The sequence below is a fragment of the Protopterus annectens genome, chromosome 10.part0 (assembly GCF_019279795.1).
Source record: "Protopterus annectens isolate FY-2018-M chromosome 10.part0, PAN1.0, whole genome shotgun sequence".
NCBI lineage: Eukaryota > Metazoa > Chordata > Ceratodontiformes > Protopteridae > Protopterus > Protopterus annectens.
The window spans coordinates 1839614088-1839631587 of NC_056744.1; positions in this window are offsets into that span (position 1 = coordinate 1839614088).

Genomic DNA, 17500 nt, shown 5'->3' on the forward strand with positions numbered 1-17500 from the left:
CTAAATTCGATGCAGATACAAACCAAGCTTTAATCTCACTGTCACCTAAAAACTATGTTGAAAAATTAAAAAAAAAAAAAATTGCTCAAAAGGGTCCCTTAAAGTCCACACCTGGAGCAAGCAACAACTTTTCAGCGTAAAAAATTGTTACATTGGCAAAAATATTTTCAAAAAAGACACATTAATAGAGACAAACCAGATAATTATAGGGTAAGCATATCAAATATGTAAAATGCTGATTGCTTTGTACTACACAATTTCTCATTTCTTGTCATTACAAAGTTTGCCTTGTACCTGCGTCGGGGAAGAAAAAGGTATATTTAATATCAGTACACTTAATTTTTTATTATTTACTTATTTTATTTTATCTTTTGTTGACCAGATTAATCCCACTTAATCAGCAAACTCTTTTCTGGGGTGACTCAAGGTGGTAGATGGGAGGTTGGCATAATGGTTAAGGTGTTTACCTTACAGACCACAAGGTACAAGGTTTGATTCTCAAATGGGATAATTGGCTAGGCTTAAAATGACCCACAAGGGTGATTAGCCTAGTACTAATCTATCTATTAACCATTATAAGGGAAACTTGGCCAGGGTACTAGGTAATGTCCCATTCTCTTTCTGATAAGGATCTTTTACGTCCACCTGAGCTACCTCCAGTCAAGCAGATGGAACTTTGGTTTAGCATCTCGTCCAAAGGAACAGTTAGTGAACAAGCAAACATAAGCAGATAAACACGAGGGGAGGGCAGTATGCATACTGTTGGACGTTAACTGGTGAGGCCACTGACTGCTGCTGTACATGCAAACTCCGGTCAAATACAGGGAAATATGTTTTTAAGGACTTATTCATTTTTTCGTTGGACTGACAGAGAAAGGAAGGGGGTTAAACAGAACCCATCTGGAAAATCACATTACCATGGAAGCACTACTGATGTATTTTACATAAGTTTAAAGATAAGTATTTGTATTTTACATACATTTAAATATAAGTATTTGTGTTCTACCTGTAAAGTCAGGAAAATGTTAGCACTGAGATTATGTAATGGACCACTGTCAGATTTACACTAGTTCTGTTCACACACAGACATCCCCAAACAGCATTGCTGCTGGTTCTCTTAACACAAACAGAGCTCTGGACTGCATCTCTGCTGGTTCTGTTAACAGACAAAGCTCTGGACTGCATTGTTTCTGATCCTATTAATACACAGAGAGCTCTGGACTGTATTGCTGCTGGTTCTGTTAACACACACATAACTCTAGATTGCATTGCTGCTGGTTCTGTTATCACACACATAACTCTGGATTGAATTGCTGCTGGTTTTGGTAACACACACATAACTCTGGACTGCATTGCTGCTGGTTCTGTTAACACACACAGAATGCTGGATTGCATTGCTGCTGGTTCTGTTAACACACACATAACTCTGGATTGCATTACTGCTGGTTTTGTTAACACACACAGAACTCTGAATTGCATTGCTGCTGGTTCTATTAACACACACAGAACTCTGGACTGCATTGCTGCTGGTTCTGTTAACACACACAGAGCTCTGTATTACATTGTCAGGTATCTCTGATGTCTGCCCCATATCACTATAGCAAATCTCTCAGCATGCTGCAGTGTGTTGATGTTTCTGTGGCATCCTGAGCTCAGTACTGCACTTTTATATGGAACTTCTGAACATATTGTCCTTAAGAAGCAGACATCTTGGGAATGTGACTTGTCCCTGCTGACCAGTTTTTTAAGGATGCTTCTAATACTGCATGTTTGTGAGAACTATGTTGTCATAAGACATGGCATCCAGTACACCTTTTGAGATGCTGATTCTGTCTGCATCTTTTAGTGAACTTTCAGCTGGCTGCTTGCCCCAGTGCCATAATTTGTTTAGAGATCTTGTTTTCTGGGGTGGTAATGTGTATGTGTGTAATTTTTCTAGACAGTACCTGTACACCTCAAAAGCATGCATTCCCTATGCATGTGATATTATCATTTCCTGAAGATAAATTGCAGCTCAGAGTCATAGTTACAAGGCCACATTCATGGCTTTGTCTCCTACTCTCCCTCATTAGCAGCCGCTCATAAAGCTCACAGGACGCACAGCCTGCGTTCAGATGGTATTCTTATAACAAAAATGACAGGACAATAAATATAGAACAGATTTGAAATTTGTTCTTCTGTTTGTCTCAGTGCAATACATTTTCATGACACAGCAGCAAAAAATTGTGTGGCCTTTAGCTTTGACATTCATGGGTATGACTAACTCAGCCTCATGCTCTGTTGCTAAGAGCGTAATATGATAAATCGTTCAGCAGCTAATGCACCAAAGAAGGGGTCATCAGGTCATGGCAGGAGCTGTTTACTTGCACTTGCCCTCTGGGGGTCACTAGACAAATTATTACACACAGGTTGTGTGGTCCAGAAGGTGAAAGTACAGAAGTGGGAACTTGGTAGATCTTTGCTGTCAAAGGATTTGTTCTTCAGAGCAGTGTTTCATTTCTTACTTGTTGTTAATATGCCCATCAGTCTAATCTGAATCAATAAAATAAGTCATATTTTATTCCATGAGCTCCATCTGTCCTTCCTCAGCAGACCTTATCACCAAATAATTTTTGTTTTTTCCATGAACTCCATCCTTCTTTCCTCAGCAGGCACTATTCCTTGCTTTTGTTCCTTTGAACCTATTTTGCACCTCTCAAATGTAGTACCCTATAGAAAACAATTATTTTAACATTTTAAAAGCCATTTTTAATGTGTCCTTTTCTGTCTCCTCATTTCTGATGATACCCCCACCTCCCATTGACTAATTGCCCCATTTGTTCAGTTTGGGCAAGAGACAGTTACAGTAAGCTATCATCTGGGCAGCCATCAGGGATATCCCACGGAAGCCCTGATGACAAAATCCTGACAATGCTAGGCCCAATGCATGCACAGTTCTATACATACTTAGCACCACCTATATCGCATGTGTCCTGCAAGCATGCACATCACAGTCCTTTTTCTGTGGCACTGCAACATCCAGGATTCACAATGTTACATGGGCACCACTGTATGCTGTACTTAGCTCCAAGGTTACTGTATCCCAGATGTACCATTCTGAATTGTAACACTATTAAATGGTTAGTGTAAAACAAAGACAGATACAGTGGCACTAGTTTACCCAACAAATGAACAAGACATGTCAAGAACTTTGCAAAAACACAATACTAGTACATTAGAGGTAGGACAGACTTCACTGCTTAGTAAGAAAACTGAGGGCATCTTTATTAGTGTTAACCAAGTAAACACCATGAGATGCAACTGGATTTTTTAGGGGTGACCAGGAATCACTGTCTGGTTAACTCATGTGCCCAAAGTCCCACAGTAATAAATGGAGATGGAAGGGATCAAACTCAGGGCTACAGGTTTTAGTTTGATAGCAGTTTACAGCCTTAATCCTCTACTCTATGCTGGTAACTGCCAGACAGTTTATACTTACATGTAATATAATAATCTTTCTGGCAGATGAGACGTTTACAGTCCAGTACGAAGAGGCTCCATCGACTAGCTGCACATGATGTTTTACTGCATCACTTTGATGATATTTTATCTGCACTGACTGTCAACTCAGCAACAGCAAACGACATCTCTGTCCAACAGACAGAGCAGATGTAGAGACAATATTTAACTTGGGCAGAATAAGCAGGCATTCCTGGCTTAAAATAATTTCCTGTAAATCTGTCATCTTCTACATGTAAAATCTGCCATCATGTAACCTTAAACAAATTCATCCATATAAATAATTTTTAACAAAGTCTAACTGAAAAGTTAAATTAGTATTTATTTAATACATTCTCTTTTACAAGAAAGACACCAGACTAAACATATTATTACAACAGAGGATTCTAAAAGCTAACACTGCGCTCTACGTTCTTTCCAAAAAGTTGATTTCTTCAGTTACCGGCACTTTTTCAAAACTATACACTATGTAAACAGAAAAGAAATAAAAAGTTCAAATTATTTTCATTATTTTCTCTATGTAATCTCTCACCACCTGTGTAGAAACTAAAAAAAAGCCTCTGTAGTGACTCAACAACTTTCCTAAAATGTTTAACAACTGTCGAGTAATTTCTAGGGTAGCCACTATAGCCGAAGTAAGCTGTTAGATCAAATCAAGTGCTGATTTAACTATGCCTGAGAATTTATTTATTTATTTAAATTTGTTTACCAGGGTAGAATGCAGCGTATCTGTACTGTTTGTATTGTACTGTGCTATGATGCATTTTGCACATAATTAGCACACTGTATCACGGAGGTAATGTACTGTGCTATGATGCATTTTGCACATAATTAGCACACTGTATCACGGAGGTAATGTACTGTGCTATGATGCATTTTGCACATAATTAGCACACTGTATCACTGAGGTAATGTACTGTGCTATGATGCATTTTGCACATAATTAGCACACTGTATCACTGAGGTAATATACTGTGCTACGATGCATTTTGCACATAATTAGCACACTGTATCACGGAGGTAATGTACTGTGCTACGATGCATTTTGCACATAATTAGCACACTGTATCACTGAGGTAATGTACTGTGCTATGATGCATTTTGCACATAATTAGCACACTGTATCACGGAGGTAATATACTGTGCTACGATGCATTTTGCACATAATTAGCACACTGTATCACTGAGGTAATGTACTGTGCTATGATGCATTTTGCACATAATTAGCACACTGTATCACTGAGGTAATGTACTGTGCTATGATGCATTTTGCACATAATTAGCACACTGTATCACTGAGGTAATGTACTGTGCTATGATGCATTTTGCACATAATTAGCACACTGTATCACTGAGGTAATATACTGTGCTACGATGCATTTTGCACATAATTAGCACAATGTATCACGGAGGTTAATGAAAGGTGTGTAAGTGTATGTACCTTGATGGCTGCATAGGTGCTTGAACCTGCTTAATGAAGTAAGGAAATATGTATTCATCCACATATGGTATAAATGTAGTGTATGTTCTTGTACTTACTTTCTACGTTTAATATGCATTCTGCAGGTATTACATATGCAGGTACACACTGTATCTGTGTAACCCTGTATAGATATGACTATGTATGTATATCTATCGATGGCTTCCTATTCTAACTCTGATATCACCATACCTCAGAAAAAAGGAAATATTCTGAGAAATGGTGATCTCAGACTAAGTATATGTAAGTCCGTTTTTTGGCCATTCAGTCTTAGTATTTTGGGACTCACAAAAGTCGATCCTGATATTTCACATAGTTACCATTTTATTATTTATTTATTTTTTTTGATTGCATGTGATGAGGGTTTTTACTCATGCATGCGCAGTTGAGTGTTGGTGTTTCCATTATCGACATTGCAGTGTGTTGATATAATGTAGAAATCGTGTATATATTATACCAAGCTCAGGACAGAACAGTATACTGATCTCAGGCTACAGGGAAGTTATTTACCATGCTAGGCATGACAGCTGCTGTATGGTGATAGTGAAAACTGACCTACAACGGTTCATGAGTCCATCGACTATTGGATAATATTCAAGCTTAACATAGATGACTGCCTCAGTAACCTTACCTAGAAAACAAAATTTCATATAGGAGAGAAATTATTAAATACATTAGGGTCCAGAGTCAGCTTTCATGGCATACATGGATGAAGTCCTAACTATGATCCAGGCAACATGAGTTCATTTAGAGGTCCCAGTAGTGGAGGAGCCTGATGAGGTGAGACAGAAATGAGGGGCAGACCCCTCTTACAGTTCAGGGGGGATGGGGATTTGCATTTTCATGGGCGCATGCACATGATATGATTTCCCAGGTGGGGACCAAACAAACTGTCTGTGGAGCCTGACGAGGTGAGACAGAAATGAAGGGGCAGACCCTCTTACTGTTCAAAGTGGGGGATGGGGATTTACATTTACATGGGCACATGATATGATTTCCCAGGTGGGGACCAGACAAACTGTCTGTGGTGCTTCACTGCAGGAGGGTTAGGCTTGCCCGTCTGGCTTACGTTCCTTGTGTACATAAGGAACAGCTCTGCATGCCCATTTACCCAGGTTGGTAACTGTGTGGGGGGAGGCTAGGACATAACAGAAGAATCCCAGTCATCCACATAGATGATGATCCCACTCCTGATCAATCACCCCTCACTCCAGGGAACAAAAGAGTGGCAGAACACTCACCAATGGTGAATGAATGAATCAACAAGGTGACCAGGAAGCAGAACTAGCTGGCCAGTGAAGGAGCTAAGCAAAAAACAAACTGGGGTCCAGAGATAGGTTCTTGATGAACAGGGTAAAAAAGTCTCCCATAAAGTAGTTGGAAAAATACCTGACCTCATGGATAATGCCAAAAAATGTTAAACAGTTTGACCACCATGTCAAGTTTTGTAACTGAGTGATGACAAACTCCTGAGAGCAGGTATAAGCAGCTTCACAGCCACAATCCCTTCAGCTGGAACAAGCACTAATGTCCAGGCCTACACCATATGAGCACCTACATAACAGTATGGACTCTGCAATACATGACAGGACCAAATCATCTTCCTCAAGGAAGAGTAAACCTGTCTAGTGGACAGCAGCAATAAACAAACTCTATAATAACAGGAAAAAATTGCTGTCTAGGACCAAGAAGGAGCAGTTGTCAAGTTGGAAGCACTCTCTCCTTTGTCTGAACAAGCAAATAATGTCACTGGTGAAATCCTCTAAGGCTAACTTTGAGTCCAAATTGGCCACATCCACTAAGGACAATCAGAAGGCCTTCTCACATATGTCCACAGTCTCAAAGGTAACAGCCAAATGCACTCTGAACTGGTAGTCAAGAACACCACATATATAAATGCTGTAGATATAGCCAACCTGCTGACAGACAGGTTCAGTGAAAACTTCACCCCCCATCCCCCCATCAGTAAACCAGGGCATCCCCAACAACTGCCCCCCCTCCCCTCATCAACAGGAAGCAGGTCTTTAATGCCCTCTCAAAGGCAACAAATACAGTCTTCATGGGACCAGACTACATCCCTGGCTGCATTCTACATGAATTCAGGCAGGAGCTTTCAGCTCCACTAGGCACCCTATTCAACCAAAGCCTGAGCACTGGCTTCATCCCAGCCGAATGGAGGGCAGCCACTATTATCCCCCTACACAAAGGTGGAGTGTCCACTGTCCCAGGCAATTATAGGCCCATCAGCCTAACTAGCCTGATCTACAAGGCCATGGAATGCATTATCACAGACCTTATAAATAGGGACATTGGCAACCTCCTAATGCTTGATCCCACACAGTTTGGTTTTGTCAAAGGGAAATCATACCTATTAAACTTGGTCAACTTTTTTGAAACAGTCACCAAATCCATAGATGAGGAGAAGACAGTGCACACCACCTATCTTGACCTAGCCAATGCCTTTGACAGTATTCCCCACTCTGACATAATAAATAAACTCTCTCAGCTAGACATCATCCCATATGTTACCAGATGAGTAGCTAACTGGCTCACTGATAGAACCCACTCAGTCAAAATAGGGGAAGTCACCTCTAGTAGTAGACCCGTAATGAGCAGTGTTCCCCAAGGATTGGTTTTGGGGCTTCTACTGTTTGGGATATACTTTTCTGAGTTGCACCCCAAGGATTGGTCTTGGGGCTTCTACTGTTTGGGATATACTTTTCTGAGGTGCAAGCCAAAACCAGTGATCTATGGCTGACCAAGTCTGTAGATGACTGCAAGCTAGGAACTGTCTTAAATTCCCCAAGTGATGTGAACATCCTCCAAGAGGGCCATACTCATACTAATGACTGATGCCAGGAGCATAGCCTCAAACTGAATGCCAAAAAAATGCATCATTATCCCCTTTGGAAAAAATAGCATCCCCACTAATTATCACATTAATGACAATGTACTAAGCAAGCAAGCAATTGTGAGGGACTTGGGCACCCAGGTTGATAACAACCTGACTTTTGACCACCATGTTGCCTCCATTGTATGGAAGGCTTTCTACATGGCCCACCTCATAAGTAAGAGTATTTCATCCAGGAACAAGGAGTTCATTATATCCATGTACTCCTCCCTTATCAGACCCATTATCGAGTACAATGTCCCACTCAGCTTGTACCTTACCAAGCACATGCAACAGCTGGAGAAACCATCAAGGTTCCTGACCAGGAAATCCAGGGTCTCAAACACCTATCCTATACAGATAGGCTAAAAGCCCTGCCCCTCTACTCAGTCTCATACAGGCTGCTCAGAGGTGACCTGTGTCTGACATACACAGCCATTTCAGACCCAGCTTTGATGGAGTTGTTGCATATCCATAAGTCAAAATCCACTCAGGCAACCTACACGCAAGGCCTCAATCTGGTCTGCGACATTAATAGAGCTTGTTGGTGGGATAGATTTGTGTCCCAGAGACTCCCCCATCTGTGGAATAGACTTCCTCTCCATGTTAAGCACAGTACCTCTCTAGCCCTCTTTAAGAAGAAGATGGGAAACAGAAAATACATCTCTGGGATCCCACCTGTGTCCCTGCTGGATAGGGGAAACAGGTGCTGACTTGGTGGTAACATGGGCGAAATTCTTGGCTAGGCTTATAAGGGCTTCTGGGCCAATAGCTTAGTATCATCCTATGAACCTAAGGATTAGTGTTGGGGATAGGCGAGGGGATAGGTTTTGTATGTTTCTGTGAAAGTGTGTGTATTTTAGGGTTAGGGTCAGGGTTAGGTAAGGGGATAGATGTAGTGTTGGTAGTGTGTGTTTGTACATGTTTATGTGTCTGAGTCTGTCTTGTAGTAGCAGTGTTACAGATGTAGTGTTTAGTGTGTGTTTGTACGTGTTTGTGTGTCTGAGTCTGCCATGTAGTGGCAGTGTTACAGGAAGGTTTTTTTAAGGTAAGGTGTAGGATTACGGTTAGGGGAAGGAGCAGGGTGGTTAGGGTTAGCACCCATTATTAAAGTGGTGTAGAGGGTCATTATCACTGTTATCAGGAAAGTAAATAATGTGGGAAGAAATAGACAATGAATTGTTATGGCTAGGCTTGTATAGGCCCTAGGGCTGATAGCCTAGTACCAACCTATGAACCTGTCACTGCCCTTTAGGGTCATGGGCACTAACCATTGATTGGGGCTGCAATGTCATTCATGCAGGATGCATTTCCAGCACTGCAGGGCCACTAGGTATAACTGGCCAATATTTACAATATGGCAGCTCTACCCCAAAACTAAAAGATGGGATCCCTGAAATCCTCCAACCCACTACTCACTTGCAAGGCTATCACATGCACCTCCTGTATCCCTTATAACTGTGCTAACATTGCTGTCTCCTGTCACTGTGTTCCACCCTAACTGAAGTGATGATGTTGATGATGATAAGTGTGTCCTGCCCACTCTTCTGGCCTTTTGCAATAAAGTCTGATGAACAAATTAGCCAGTCAGTGCACTGTACTGCATAGCCTAGGTGTGTTAATGCATGTTTCAGTTTTATTTTGTGTTGTCCTTTTCATGGCCCATAGCTGTGGACCAAATCCACCTATTTGGCAGTGCCACCATATATTATATCCACATCTGTCCTGCAGAAGGTACGGCTGCAGATGATTCTTCCAACAACTTCTTACCATCTCCTCCTCCTCCAATGTTGATACAGGTCTGTCAGGCAGTACTGCAGTGTTTCTGGGTTGTGTCTGCTTACATAATACCATATTGTGTAACATGGCACAGACCCCAGATAACTGTCAATCTTTTGTGCACTATACAGTGTGCCACCAGATGTACCCAAGCAGCGGAAGTGAGACTTCAGGGATCCAACCACGTCCAATAATGTGCTTGTGATAACATGGCATGGTAAGCCATCACTATCAGTGTTTGGGGACTTTGGGTGATGATCATCAACCATTGTTCAAATTCATATCCTGTATTCTCCACAGCACACACCGTGGAGATCAGAATGAGTGCCTTCTGTCTCCATCCATGGGAACAGCATACCTAAGACTTTGTAGCTGGGATTGAGTGTACCCAATTAATAGATGATCCTGTGAAAAGTCAACCTGCATGAAATGTTGGTAGAGGTTGACTGTGTGCCAGATGTAGGGATTATGAGAATTGCCTGGATGGCACAGACATGTTGTATTTAATCCCCTGTGGACTGCATATCACATGGCATAGGCACAGATATGTTGTATTAAATACCCCGTGGATTGCACAACACTTTGCATTGGCACAGATATGTTGTATTAAATCCCCTGTGGATTGCACACCATGTGGCATTGGCACAAACATGTATTTAATCCCCTGTAGATTGCACACCACATGGCATTGGCACAGACATGCTGTGCCTAATCCCCTGTGGATTACATACCACATGGCATTGGCACAGATATGTTGTATTTAGCCTGGATGGCACAGACATGTTGCATTTAGCATGGATGGTACAGACATGTATTTAATCCCATGGATTGCACCCCACATGGCATTGGCACAGACATAATGTATTTAATCCCCTGTGGATTGCACACCATATGGCACTGGCACAGACATGTTGTATTTATTCCCCTGTGGATTGCACACTAGCTGGCATTGGCACAGATGTGTTGTATTTAATCCCCTGTGGATTGCACCCCACATGGCATTGGCACAGACATATTGTATTTAATCCCATGTGGATTGCACACCACATGGCATTGGCACAGACATGTTGGATTTAATCCCCTGTGGATTGCATGATATGTGGCATTGGGACAGGCATGTATTTAATCCTCTGTGGATTGCACACCACATGGCATTGGCACAGACATGTATTTATTCCCCTGTGGATTGCACACTACCTGGCATTGGTACAGACATGTTGTATTTACTCCCCTGTGGATTGCACACCACGTGGCATTGGCATTGGCATAGACATGTTGGATTTAATATCCTGTGGATTGCACACCACGTGGCATTGGCACAGACATGCATTTAATCCCCTGTGGATTGTACACCACATGGTATTGGTACAGACATGCATTCAATCCCCTGTGCATTGCACACCATGTGGCATTGGCACAGACATGTTGTATTTAATCCCCTGTGGATTGCACACGACATGGCATTGGCACAGAAATGTTATAGTTAATCTCCTGTGGATTGCACACCACATGGCTTTGATACAGATATGTTTATTTAATCCCCTGTGGATTGCATACCATGTGGCATCAGCACAGACATATTGTATTTAATCCCCTGTGAATTGAATACCACATGGCATTGGCACAGACATGTTGTATTTAATCCCCTGTGGATTACACACCACTTGGTGTTGGCACAGACATGTTGTATTTAATCCCCTGTGGATTGCACACCACATGGCATTGGCACAGAAATGTTGTATTTAAGCCCCTGTAGATTGCACACCACATGACTTTGGCACAGACATGTTGTATGTAATCCCCTGTGGATTACACACCATGTGGCATTTGCACAGACATGTTGTATTTGATCCCCTGTGGACTGCACACCATATGGCATTGGCACAGACATGTTGTATGGATTCCCCTGTGGATTGCACCCCACATAGCATTGGCATAAGCATGTTGTATTCAATCCACTGTGGATTACACATCACGTGGCATTGGCACAGACATGTATTTAATCCCCTGTGGATTGGACACCACATGACATTGGCACAGACATGTATTTAATCCCCTGTGGATTGCACCCCACATGTCACTGGCGCAGATATGTTGTATTCAATCCCCTGTGGATTACACACCACAAGGCATTGGCACAGACATGTTGTATTTAATCCCCTGTGAACTGCACACCACATGGCTTTGGCACAGACATGTTGTATTTAATCCCCATGTGGATTGCACACCTCATGGAATTGGCACAGACATGTTGTATTTAATCCCCTATGGAATGCACACCATGTGGCATTGGCAAAGACATGTTGTATTTATTCCCATGTGGATTGCATACTACCTGGCATTGGCACAGATGTTGTATTTAATCCCCTGTGGATTGCACACCACACGGCATTGGCAAAGACATGGTGTATTTAATCACCTGTGGATTGCACACCACGTGGCCTTGGCACAGACATGTTATATTTAATCCCCTGTAGATTGCACACTACCTGGCATTGGCACAGACATGTATTTAATCCCCTGTGGATTGCACACTCTGTGGCATTGGCACAGACATGTATTTAATCCCCTGTGGATTGCACACTATGTGGCATTGGCACATACATGTTGTATTTAATCCCCTGTGGATTGCACACTACCTGGCATTGGCACATACATGTTGTATTTAATCCCCTGTGGATTGCACACTATGTGGCACTGGCACAGACATGTTGGATTTAATCCCCTGTGGATTGCACACCACATGGCATTGGCACAGACATGTTGGATTTAGTCCCCTGTGGACTGCACACCACACAGCATTTGCACAGACATGTTGGATTTAATCCCCTGTGGATTGCACATCACATGGCATTGGCATAGACATTTTGTATTTAATCCCCTGTGGATTGCACACCATGTAGCATTTGATGGAGTGGAAGCTCATCTAGTTGATTATAGTAGATGCCACTTGAGGCCTTTATCATAAAGTGGAAAAAGTCAGCAACCCTCCACAATATCAGGGAAATGGGCTATGTCACAGAATGCCCACACAGTTGTGGCTCTTTCCTTTGTTGTCCTTAAAAACCATATATGCTCTGCCACATACTATGACATCACCCAATAAACTGGTGTAGGAATGATAAGGCTGATGCTTATAAAACTGCAAACGTCCCTAGCCAGATACTGAAAGGTCCTTTAACAAGGATGGTTAATGTTGTGGAAACTGTCATATCTACTGGGAGAGGCAATCCACAGATTCCCCTTAATTGTGGGGCACAGACACCTTTGTCCACATGACAATGGTTGAAAGTATCCTAGTCATAGTGCTGATAGTATGTCAGCCACTGCTGGACCAAACAGCAATGCAGTGGGTGACAAACTGCAGCCTGTTGGACACTGGTTTAATCATGGTCATCAACTTATGACTGGCTCCAAAATGGTCATTAACACATAACTGGCTCCAAAGTGGTCATTAACACCTGACTGGCTCCAGAGTGGTCATGAACACATGTTGCTCTGCTAATGTTCATAGCTTCATAGTTAGGTCCTAGGCTATTGGCCCTAGGGCCTATATAAGCCTAGCCAAAAAGGTACCCTGGCTTTCGCCACCCAAGAAAATAATTTTCCTGTGGTCCTGTCAAGCAGAACCACAGAAGTGATCCCTGGGTGAATTTCCTATCTCCCATCCAATCATCAAGATTTTTCTTGAAGAGTGCTAATGAAGAGTTTTGTTTGATATAGATAGGTAGTTTGTTCCAGAGTATGGGAAGTCTCTGGGACAGGAATTTATCCCTCCAGCATGTTCTGTTTATTGTGGTGACAAGGTGTAGGTCCCTAGAGTGTGTAGCTCGGAGGTATTGGGATTTCTTTAAGTGGAGCATGTCCAACAGCTCTGGGTTTGACACAGCTTTGTATGGTAACCAGTTGCGATAAAACCCAAACCTCAACGTTTGCTGACCAGAAATGTTCAAGTTGTAAAAACACCTCTGTATGTTAGCATACACTTCACAAGACTGTATAAAGCCACAGTAGGAGACGAAAAATTAAATGCACAAATCCTTTAATCCACAGCTCGAAAGAACAAACACAACCTTAAACACAAGCGCTTTCGCCCATTCGTAACGGGCTTTTTCAAGTGTACTTGCTTTGCAAAAGACTCTGCTTTTAAATACAACAGACATACCATGTAATTAGCTAATTTAAATAAATTAATTGAATAACAATCGTTGTAAAAATGTTGGAATTAAAAAACCTTGCAAAACATCAAATGTAGCTGCAAGACTCATGTAGTCTCTGCCTCATAGTTAATATAAAACATCCTTTTGGAAATACATTCAAAACAATAAATGCAAGTAATTCATCGGCGTAAAACCTATCTTGTAATCACTGATTTGGAATGACTTATGTTAAACTTACTGACTGTTTAATAATGATAGTAAAAACTGTAAAAATGTGTTAAAAATAAAGTAAAAATATGATGAAAATTCTTTCATGCAAACTTACTGTGTTTTCCAAGCTACTTTCATATAGAAGAACATTTTCACTAGTGCAGTCCTACAACGAACCAAACCCCATGCCTACAACTTTTTCTATTTTATAATCTAGTACCCTATATAAATAAAATAACTCTTATTAAATGCATAAAAATGCATGAAAATACATAGTAAAAATACGTAAATACGTAAATCTATTTGAATTAAATTCATACATAAATTAACTGTCTAAAAAATATTTTATGCATTACTTTAAATTCAAATGTGTCCCTTAACATATTTAAAATACAACCTAAAATATTTAATAGTATATTTAATTTTAGTTAAAAAATCTATTTTAACCTATTTCTTTTAGCTTTAAGAATATCAATAACACTGATCCCATCATTCAATCCTGGGCTTTTTGTTGCATTTAGTTTCAGCTGCCAAATTAATTATTTTATTCCTAGAGCCGTCTCCCAGTCTCCACCCCTCAAGTCTTGCAGTACCCTGTCAACCACAAAAAATTTTATAGACATATTTGTACAATTCAAGGAATGCTTATAAAAGGTATTTGTTTCTTTCTTTGTCTTAATATCATGTATGTGTTCATATATCCTGCGTTTCAATTGCCTTTCTGTTTTGCCCACATAAAATGATGGGCAATTCTGGCAAAATCCTATATATACAACCCCCGATGAATTGCAGTTGAAATAATATTTAGCACGCAGGGTGGTATTACAAGAAGGGATGTGTACTTGATCCTTGTTAATGATAAATGAACATTGGTGGCATCTGCCACATGCAAAAGTCCCTTTTCTTTTAACTACAGTGCCCTGTTGTTTTTCTGCTTTGTTCGTGCTTTGCTCAAATATGCCCTTTAAATTAATATTTCTTTTTCTAATAAAAGAAATTTTGTCTGGAAAAATTTTTGTAAATTCATCTTGTACAGAAACCAAAGGCCATAAATTCTTAAAAGTGTTCTCAATAAATGCAGCGTCTTGAGAATATATATATACAAAATTGCTGTGTCTGTTGTCATTCAGAACTTCTTGTCTCTTAAATGTTGCTAAACCTGTTCCCAATAAGGGTGGGAAATCCTGTTCTCTTTTATACAGAATTTCATTCAAAATTGTTTGAAAAAATGTAGGTGGGTATCCCCTGCTTAAAAAGGCATTTCTTAAAAATTCCACTTCTTCCAAAAATAATTCATTCATACTACACATTCTGGCCGCTCTCACCAACTGTCCCTTGACAATACCCTTCTTGATGTGCAACGGGTGCCCACTATCAAAATTCGTATTTACATCTATCATGCTATCATCAGAAAAGAGGGGTGGTGAAGGGGCAGTATGTTAGAGCTGCCAGGATGATTTCTGAATATCAAGATTTTGTTTATGAATGTGAAAACATAAAAACAATGTTTTCTAATAGAGGATATCCAGAAACATTAATCATTGATATAATGAACAAAGTGAAGCTTAAGAGGGAATCTAGGCATTTTAGACCCCTTCTACGTGGAGGAACCATGCAAAGGTTAGATGAATTTGATATGAATACTATCAGTAAAAATAGATCTTCTAGCCTTAGTTTTCTCTTCACATATTGCATTGATCATAAGGTTATCAAAGATATTATTGTTGAGAATTGGAGTATAATCTTGGAAGATCATACTTTGTGTAAAGTGATTGGTTTCCAACCTAAATTTACTTATAGAAGAGGCCCCAATCTTAAAAATTTAGTTGAGATGGGTAAAACCAAGGCTAAAGTTGTTGGCATTGGTAAATGTGGAATGTGTCTACAATGTAAATATATCATGCCATGTGATAAATTAAAAATTAATGGGAAAGTATATTACTTGAATGGCAAATATAACTGTGAAACAAAAGGTGTTTTGTATGCAGCCCTGTGTGAAAATTGCCCCTCCTTCTATATAGGTAAAACCGAAAGGATGTTAAGAAAAAGAATTTATGAACATCAGTATGCCATAGGTAGGAGGGACGCAGTTAATGCTTTAGCAAAACACATTGTGGATTATCCCAATCATGCATTCGTATTTGTAGTTTTACATCAAGTACAGAATGAAGTAAGGGGTGGTCCATGGCAGTTGTTATTAGAAGAACAAGAGGTGTTTTCGCAAATTAGAACATCTGCCTATGTTCCCCCAGGTTTGAACGAATATGCCTCTATTAAATGTATTTTAAAATTAAAAGCACTGCGTAGGTAATAGTATGGTAATAGTTAAAGAAGGTTTTTAAAAGGTTTCCAAAATTATATTTCATATATATCTATATATATTCATTTGTTTATTTGTATAGTGTATTTCTTTTACATTAATGTACTTATGCTATTTTTCTGAGTATATTTATTTGCATTTTTATAGTCAAAAACATTTTTATATGTGGGGAATTATTGTCAAGAGGTTTACTGAGTAGCTGTTTTTCTATATGTTTTTCTATATATTTTTCTATATGATTCTAGGTGCTTTTTTAAACATTGTTTTATTTTCTAACATTAACTTTGGTGGTAATGTAGATAATTTGTGTTTTAATTTAATAACTGATTATTATGCTAATTATGATTGTTAATGGAATGTGTTTTATATATATATATATATATATATATATATATATATATATATATATATATATATATATAGGAAGCTGTGCATTGTTTACTGTTTGTCTGAAGAAGTTTGGGTAATAACTCTTCTGAAAGCACTAACATTAATTGTGGTACAATAAACAGTCCGTGTCTTGCTGTATTTGGCCGTTTTTTCACTTTTGTTTTGTGATTTACCACTCATCATGTTATTTCATGTAACCCTCTGCACTAATTGTTTCTGAATACATCCTAGTATTATAATAAGCAGCTTTGCATTATAAAGTTGCAGAAGAAGGGAAAAAGGTGCGTACTGTTCTTTTTGTGAAGAAATACGTGTTTGTCTTTTTTCAACCTTGGAACTAACAATAATAAGTAGCGTGGAGTTAGGGTTAGGGTTAGCGTTAGCGTTAGGAGAGGGACCGTTTGTCACCACGTAAAATACTAATTCTAGACAAATGCCTGTTCACGATCTTGTAACTGCAAGCTCAGACATCTGAAGCAAACTGTTTGCTATTTGCTAAGTGAGTTGTTTGGATCGTAGCAAGTTCCTCAGTTAAAAAAGAAAGAAAGAAAATAAATTAATTTATAATATGTTTTTGTGAGAGAAGTAAATTAAAAAAACATGAAACACAGGCTACAGAACAGCTCAGAGTAATACAAAGTGCAAGGTGTTTTGTAAGACCATTGAATGGAAAAACCTAAGTATAGATAAGCCTTATAATGCAGTGTCATTTCTTCATTTAGATCATGTGATTATGTTGCAATACCATAACATGGAGGTAAGATGAAGTCCTC